The 8764-nt window shown below is 37.8% G+C and overlaps 1 long non-coding RNA gene across 1 annotated transcript; it reads right to left on the bottom strand.

The window, feature by feature from the left end:
- Nucleotides 1-3553: 3553 nt before the first annotated feature.
- LOC307193354 lies at nucleotides 3554-8542 on the bottom strand. Its single transcript, XR_013830308.1, has 3 exons — nucleotides 8107-8542; nucleotides 4401-4577; nucleotides 3554-3975 (listed from the first exon to the last, which is right to left on the bottom strand). It is a non-coding gene; the product is annotated as an uncharacterized lncRNA (long non-coding RNA).
- Nucleotides 8543-8764: the final 222 nt, after the last annotated feature.

Raw genomic sequence — 8764 nt, 5'->3', positions numbered from 1 at the left:
AGGGACTTCCCTCGTGGTGCAGTGGTTAAGAATCCACCTGCCAATCAAGGAGACATGCAGGAGACAAGATCCCACGTGCCGTGGAGCAAATAGGCCCATGCGCCACAATTACTGAGCCCGTGCACCGTAACTACTGAAGCCTGTATGCCCTAGAGCCCACACTCCACAACAAGAGAAGCCACCGCTCTGAGAGGCCCACACACCTCAACAAAGTGTAACCATCACTCACCACAAGTAGAGAGAAAGGCTGCGTGCAGCAACAAAGACCAAATGCAGCCAAAAATAAATTAAAAAGAAAAAAAGCTGGAGAGGGTGTGGAGATAAGGGAACCCTCCTATACTGTTGGTGGGAATGCAAATTGGTACAGTCACTATTAAAACAATATGGAAGTTCCTTAAAAAACTAAAAATAGTGGGAATTCACTGGTGGCCCAGTGGTTAAGATTCTGTGCTTTCACTGCTGAGGGCACAGGTTTAATCCCTGGTTGGGGAACTAAAATCCCTGTAAGCTGCTTGGTCAAAAAAAAAAAAAAGAAAAAGAAAAACTAAAAAGAGTTGCCATATGACCCAGCAATCCCACTACTGGGCATATACCCAGAGAAAACCATAATTCAAAAAGACACATGCACCCCAATGCTCATTGCAGCACTATTTACAATAGCCAGGTCATGGAAGCAACCTAAATGCCCATTGACAGATGAATGTATAAAGACGATGTGGTACACATATACAATGGAATATTACTCAGCCATAAAAAAGAACGAAACTGGGTCATTTGTTGAGATGTGCATGGATCTAGAGACTGTCATACAGAGTGAAGTAAGTCAGAAAGACAAAAACAAATATCGTATATTAACGCATATATGTGGAACCTAGAAAAATGGTACAGATGAATCGGTTTTCAGGGCAGAAATTGAGACATAGATGTAGAGAACAAACGTATGGACACCAAGGGGGGAAAGCAATGGGGGCTGGGGTGGTGGTGTGATGAATTGGGAGATTGGGATTGATATGTATACACTGATGTATATAAAATGGATGACTAATAAGAACCTGTTGTATTAAAAAAAAAAAGTTAACATGACATGTTCCTGGTCAAAAAAAAAAAAAAAAATAGCATTTCAATGGTCTTCCTATAGTTCAATGACATGTTTTTTCCAGTGGGGTAGACATTACATATGGGATAATTTTGTTTAGATACAAATGGATCCTGTTGTCTCCTTCTAAACACAAATTCGATAATTGCAATACATTTTAGTTATAAAATTATTTGATAATCAGAGAATATATGCAAAATATGGAAATACTAAAAGCTACAACACAAAGTAGCATTTCCTAATTTTGTTTACACCGGTAAATTCTTTTTATTATTGTATAAAATTAGAAAACCTTATATATTAAACATTTCACTGTAGTGTTTTAATCACTATAAAGTGATTTTACAGTAAGATAAAGCATAATTTGCTGAGAAATACAAAATTACACAGCATGTCCTAAAATGTACATTGAAATGTAACTGCCAGATATAAGAAGAAAATAGATTAAATGGAGCTTTTATGACCTGATAATTCTTCTATGTTGTGTTTTTAAAAACTCAATTGATTTCATAATTTCTGTGTTTTATTTCAGCCTGCATGTCTCTGCGGAAACATAAGGAAAATTATTTGAAAGTTTACACTAAATAGAACTGTTATATTTTCTCTTTTTAACATTACATCCTGAAATATTAGAAATAACATGCTTTCAAGATTAAATTTTGATCAGGTGAATGCAATTTGTAAACCAGCTGAAGATCAGCTGGATGTAAATTTGCAGAATTATTTTTATGCTCCCTCTGAACTGTGTAACTCAGCATGTGCTCCTTATGCGTCCTCTCCTATAACTACAGATATAATAAAGATGAGGTAAACAATACAAGAATGAAAATAAAAACAAACCGGATATGGCCAAAATGACCATGGTGGTAAAAAAGTTTTGTCCGAGTTACAGCCCCTAAATCTCCTATGGGACAGTCACTCCATTCATATGGTTTGAAACCTGTCAAATGGTTCAACAATTTTATAATTATTTGCAAAATAATAACAAATTAAAAAAATTAGGACTTCTCTGGCGGTCCGGTGGTTAAGACTCCACACTTCCAATGCAGGGGGCTTGGGTTCGATCCCTGGTTGGGGAACTAAGATTCCACGTCCCACGTGGCGTGGCCAAATAAAAAATTAATAACTGAAACAAGAAACTGATACAAACTGGCTTTGATGACATAAGCTCCTGGAATCCTTACTGGGAAAAACTAACATAAAACAAAACCTTGAACAAACCCTCATCAGGGTTCCTGCAAACTGGGCAACATCCATATTTGGGAAAAGGTCAAGATTGGCTGAGAGGGGTGCTGGGCCTGTGTGAACACACTGGACCAGGGAGACCAGGTTAGGTTATGGAAATAAGAGATATGAAATCTTCCAAATTCATACAACTGTCGTAACCGGGGCACCGGCCCTCTAAGGCATGCTGGTAAAGGCAACAGATTTTTTTTTGCGGCATTTAGTCGATACTGTAATTACCCAAAGGGCCCAAAGAGCAGCATGTATTCCTTTTCTTGCCTTTTTCAGTGTAGAGCTATCCTCTCCTATCCTACCCAGCCTGGACCCTCTGCTCTAAAATTATACCTAATAAGCTAAACTCAAACTCTATGAGGTGTGATGATCTGTCACTAACATATCAACGTTCAAGAAATATAACCCAAGGACCTCCGATACAAGCATCAAAAACTAAACAAAACAGAAATCTCTAACCGGTCGATTTTAGAAGAGAAGCTTTGAGTAGGAAGATTTAAGGTGATACCAGTCAACTCTCAATATTCTCTAGCCCAAGAAAAATATATGGAAGTAAAAGATAGGAAACAGCATTACACCAAGAACCAGCCACAACCCTATTCCAGCTCTTCTGTAAGAAACTCTAAATACTGTCTGTTTCATTTAGGATAATTCAATATTAATTTTAAATCACAGTTTTAAAGCGAATGCAAGATCTCTCTTATAAACAGGGATAAAACATGTAATGCTTTATTGTTGTTAATTTCATTTGTCAAAGCTAAGAAAACAAAGGTTCTATCTGGCTATGAATGGATTTACTTCATTGTTTGACAAGATACATAGCTATTGACAACTGAATTTGGATAATAATGATCAATAAATTAGACAGTTATATTTCTACTGATTTCAATTTCTAAAACAGTGGTCTATTTAATTTATGTTGCTATGTTCCTTAAGAGTAGGCAAATCAAAATGACATGTTTTGAGCTTGTGCTGGTAACTGTCAACATGAGAGCTTGAATTTAAAACAAAGTATCCCTCTGGAGGAAATGAAGAATTCAGAGTAACACAACTCATGTACGCTCAGAAAATTTCCTTAACACAATGTATCTCTTGCTAAAAACAGCAGATACTTTAAGTCAACAGTAATGAAACTAACAGAGGCACTGTTTTAAAAAAAAATGGTCCTCTACATTCATTGCTGAGTCACTTCTACTGCTACCATCTGTATTAAGCTACTTTACATTTCCATATTAAACCTTGAGTTCTCCACACCCAGCCTCCAGCACTTCACATTCACACTTTTCCAACAATTCTTTAATTCAATGAAATAAAAACGCTGGTTGGGTTTTATGAATCTACGAAGCAGATTAGTAGAAAGATGATTAAAACATGTTCCCTACTCTTAAAAATGCATTATCTAGTAACATGTAATATAATATAATGTAAGAGTGTTTACTTTTATTGAAGACTGAAGAATTTTATTGGATGAACTACATACAAATAAGGAAATTATAAATACTCAGCTTGGACAAGGAACCAATGGAATAGCACTTATCTTGGTGAATTGGCTTTTCCCAGTTCCAGTCCGTTTTCATTGTTTGCCAGCTGACTAACTCTGAGTTCTGGGTCCTTGGTACAATCTCTTCATGATGGTTACACATCTAGCTCCAGACCAAAATTGTACCCTGTGAAACACTCAACTGAACCACAGACTAATTGCTGAATTTCTTTAATATGTTATTCTAAAGCCTCTTGACTTAAGGTCCAACAACTCTCATTGTTGCTTTTATGCCCTGACTTATCCAATCCCACTTTTTTTCTATACCAAAAGGTAGGTCAGACATTCCCAAGTTTTTGTTCATCAGGACACACTGTGAGATCATTAGAGCAATGGGTATAGGCAAAAGTTTCATGGGCTGGATCCCAGTGCATGCAAGGCTGAGACCCTCTCTTCTAGCTCATGTTTTTTGGGGTTTCCTTTTGGCTGCATTGGGTATTTGTTGCTGCATGCGGGCTTTTGTCTAGTCGAGGCGAGTGGGGACTACTAACTACAAATAAGTTCAGTTAAATAAAAACTCTTACGTACGTTAGGGTTGTTTCCATTCTCCAGGCTTGCTCGAGGTCTTCATCAGGGTCCTTGAATCCAGTAAAGGAGTAGTAAGACTTGTCCCATTTGATGGGCCTGTCAGATATCCTTGTGGCCTCTTTGAGAGGCTGGGAGTGCACATTAGTATTCAAGCTCTGGATATGTTCAATAGATAAACTGCAGGAGTTGAGAATATATAACACTGTGCTTAGCAGATCTCTGGTGTGCAAAGTAAATTTGACTGCTCGAAATCCTAGAGAATATAATTCCCCCAAACAGTTAATACAGATGATTATTTGCTTTACTTGAAAAACATTTCTTTTCATACAACATTTATAGAATCAAAATCTTTAAAACACTCCATTACTCATTAAAATTCATCCTATTGGAAAATCATCTGTAAATGGAAAACTTCATCCCTTCTCCAAAACTGTACCACACTACCTCCATCTTCATGAAGTCCTCTGTCAGCTCCTGTTTCTAGTTTGGTGCCAGTGACCAAACCCACGCCAGCCCAAGAAGGGGATTGAGAATATTTTCAATGCTGTTCATAAATTTGGTCTCTACAGTCTAAGGCATGGAAAAGCTCTCCTATGAGCAAGTGTCCACCAGAGAGGGTGTCCAGCACTAAAGAGAAGGGGGAGGGTGGAGGTAGGGGGAGGGTGGGGCAGGCTGCCCTGCGACAGTGGTTCAAGGAGGGGGGCCAATCCAGTCTCAGGGGTCACAGAAACCCATCTCAAATTTTCTCTACGGTTGAAAGAGACTGTCCTCATACTCCCCCATCCAACTAGCTAGGGACACAATATTTTCAGAAGTGACTCAAAGTTCCCTAATTTTTTAAAAGTTAGCACTTCACAATCTGACTTTAATGCAAGTAGTCCCTGGGCTCAGGGTAGTAATCTAACTTACATCAACAGTAGGAAATCTACTGGTTCCCCTGCACCTTTATTGGGTATTAAACATGGCGCTAGTAGAATTTACATAACTTTTCAATGAACACTCTCACCAGTGCCATTATTATCTCTCTTTTGAAATGTGAAGAAGCGGAGGTTCAAGGAGGTTAAGAAGCGTGAAGTGAGGGCTGAAATCTGAGCTGCCAGCAAGCCAAGCATTTTCCCCATTATAACATGCTGACTCTTTTTTCTTTCTTTGGGAAAGTTTTTTAAATTGGTTTTGAAAATTATACAAGTGTTATATAAGTACATCCTTCCTGTAAAATTATATATACAAAGTAAAAGTCTCCTGTTGACAGGCACACAACCTCACACTTGCACTAGATGTAACCCTATTAACATTTAGGTACACAAGCATTGAGACCTGCACTGCCTAATACGGTAGCTACCAGCCATATGTGGCTATTTATGGGTAAAATTAAATTGATTGAAATTAAATACAATTTAAAATTCAGTTCCTGGTCATACTAGCCCCACTTCAAGTGGTCAGTAGCCACATGGGGCTAGTGCCAGCTGTACCAGACAGCGCTCATACAGAACAGTTACCTCTCCGCAGAAAGTTCTCTTGGACAGCACTGCTCTAGCCCTTTCCTATGTGCTTTGTGTGTATGTTATGTATGACATATACGCTTTTGTGTCTGCATGAACACACACCCACAGTGTGATTTGTTCCTTTTTAACATATAAACTGCACCATTCTGGACCTATGACTTTTTTTTTTTAATTTATTTGTTTGGCCGCTCTACACAGCTTGCAGGAGCTTAGTTCCCTGACCAGGGATCAAACCTGGGACCTCTGCAATGGAAGAACAGAGTCCTAACCACTGGATTGCCAGGGAATTCCCTGGATCTATTACTTTGAACTTGCTTTTGTTATTTAACCTTGGTGACTCTTCCATTATCTGTATGTATACATCATTCTCTTTCTTTTTAGTAGCTCTATACTATTCCACATAATCAATGTAGTGCAATTTATTTAACACTGCCAAAACTGATCACCATAAAAGTTGTTTTTAATTTTTCACCATTGCATACAAGACTGTGTTTTCTTTGCCACGATGACCGTCACCACAATCTAAATCATTCTCAGATATACCTGCTATGCCTGCCACATAGATTTATAGAATCTATAACATGCAAACTAAGAAAGACTTTTTAGTTGAATCATTGATGATAAAGTGAGAAATACTGGTAGGAAAATTATTCTAGTCAGTGAAAGAGGAAAGGAAAATCCAAATTCCTGCATTTGAAGTTATGAAGAAATAGTTTATCCTCAGAAGAGGTAAGTCAAGGAATAAATCTCAGTTTCTCTCTTATCAATACCATTAATTATTTAATCCAATGTAAATGCTGCTATATAGTGTGGAATGCTTGTGCCAGACTGCACATAACTTTTATTGGGAAATATTAACTAATTAGTTTAGTTTGCATTTGATTACTGAGGCTAAACATTTTTATATGCTTATTGGCAATTTATGTGTATTATTTCCTGAACTATCTAGTCACTGTGTTTGCCCATTTTTGTAACTAAGCTAGTCTGTTTTCTTTTTGACTTCTAAGAACTCCATATATATATAATTTATTTTTTTTAATTAATTAATTTATTTTTGGCTGTGTTGGGTCTTCCTTGCTGCACACGAGCTTTCTCTAGTGGTGAGCGGGGGTTATTCTTTGTTGCGGTGCGCTAGCTTCTCACTGCGGTGGCTTCTCTTGTGGAGCACGGGCTCTAGGCACCTGGGCTTCAGTAGTTGTGGCGCACGGGCTTAGTTGCTCCTCAGCATGTGGGATCTTCCCGGACCAGAGATGGAACTCGTGTCCCCTGCACTGGCAGGCGGATTCTTAACCACTGAGCCACCAGGGAAATCTGTCTGTCTGTCTGTCTGTCTGTCTATCTATTTATTGGCTGCACCATGCAGCTTGTGGGATCGTCGTTCCCTGATCAGGGATTGAACCTGGGCCCTTGGCAGTGAGAGCGCAGAATTCCCTGGAACACCAGGGAATTCCCACTAATTTATTTTTTTATAATCTACTTTCATTTAATAAATGGTTCAAAGTTAACCATTAACTGAAAGTGGAGGATTTTTCTCTTTACTCAGCCAGCGCTCACGACAGCTATTTGTTTTAGCATTTGTTCACAGAAAGCTCTTAGTAAATCTTTAAACTGTTTTAAAGTTCATTCTAAAAATAAAGTTATTTCCTCAAGGATCACGGAAAGGATGGATAGACCCACATTCATCCTTAGTTTAAAGGATCACTGGATCATGGCTAAAGGAGTGACAAAGGACAAACAGAAGGCTGTACATGAAGACTGTTCAGATTTTAGGAACAGCATGAGGCTGGAATTAAAGGGCTCAAGACCCCTATTCTGTCTCCATGGTCCTGGGACATTACTAAGTTACAATTGGGCAAATACTACCTCCTTCACAGGGTACTTTGAGGACTAAATTAGAGAATGTAAGCTATATTTTTTAAAGATATAAATTGTTATATAGACATTTAATACTTAAAACAGCACTGAAATAGGAAGGGGACAAATAGGAACACTTCAGTTTTCTAGTCAGAAAAGTTTAAACATAAAAAATGGCTCATCAACCACATGCAGCCAGGAACAGAATCTAACTCCAGGAAAACACTCAATTAAATGATATTATTTCCTATGACAAGGCTTCAATCCGAAGGTCTTCTAGCAATGTTAGACAGATTTGACACATCACACCAAGCCTGCAAGGGACACACGAGAAATAAGAAACGTACCAGAAGTGCTGAAGTGTTCCTGGCCATCAGAAGAGTTCTGGTCTGTTTCTCTTACATAAAACATAAGCTGGGTTGGTTTCAAAGACTTGAAGCCTGGTTTCTGGAGGTTTTCTAAGTAGGCACTTAATCTCTTAAGAGAATTTTCATTGACTTCCTGGAAAACAATATTAAGAGGCATTTATACACAAAATAGAACAAGGAAACATCAGAAATTATACCCCGACCTTTTAAACACATTATTGAGTGCATTAAAGAATTTAGTATTTTAAAATGGTGGGATTTCATAGCTCCTCAGTACAGGATAAAATTGGATCCACACCCTACAACATGGAACTCCATAGGGATGAGATGTGTAAAAAAAAAAAAAATGTGGCCACGTAAGTACTAGAGAAAACATGTCCGAGTTCCTTTATAACTTAGATGTGGGAAAAGCCTAACTATGACTGAATATCTCAAGTAATAAATGATAAATGATAATAAATGATAAATCCAATTACCTAAGATAGTTTAAAAACTTAATATAGCACAGGGAACTATATTCAATATCCTGTGATAAACCATAATGGAAAAAAATATGAAGAACTATATACATATTTCTGTATAACTGAATCACTGTGCTGTATGGCAGAAATTAACAAAATATTGTAAATTTTTAAAA

Source organism: Stenella coeruleoalba, assembly GCF_951394435.1.
Source record: "Stenella coeruleoalba genome assembly, chromosome: 10".
In the NCBI taxonomy this organism is placed as follows: domain Eukaryota; kingdom Metazoa; phylum Chordata; class Mammalia; order Artiodactyla; family Delphinidae; genus Stenella; species Stenella coeruleoalba.
Note: the sequence above shows the minus strand (reverse complement) of the source record. Positions and strands in the feature narration are given on the sequence as shown.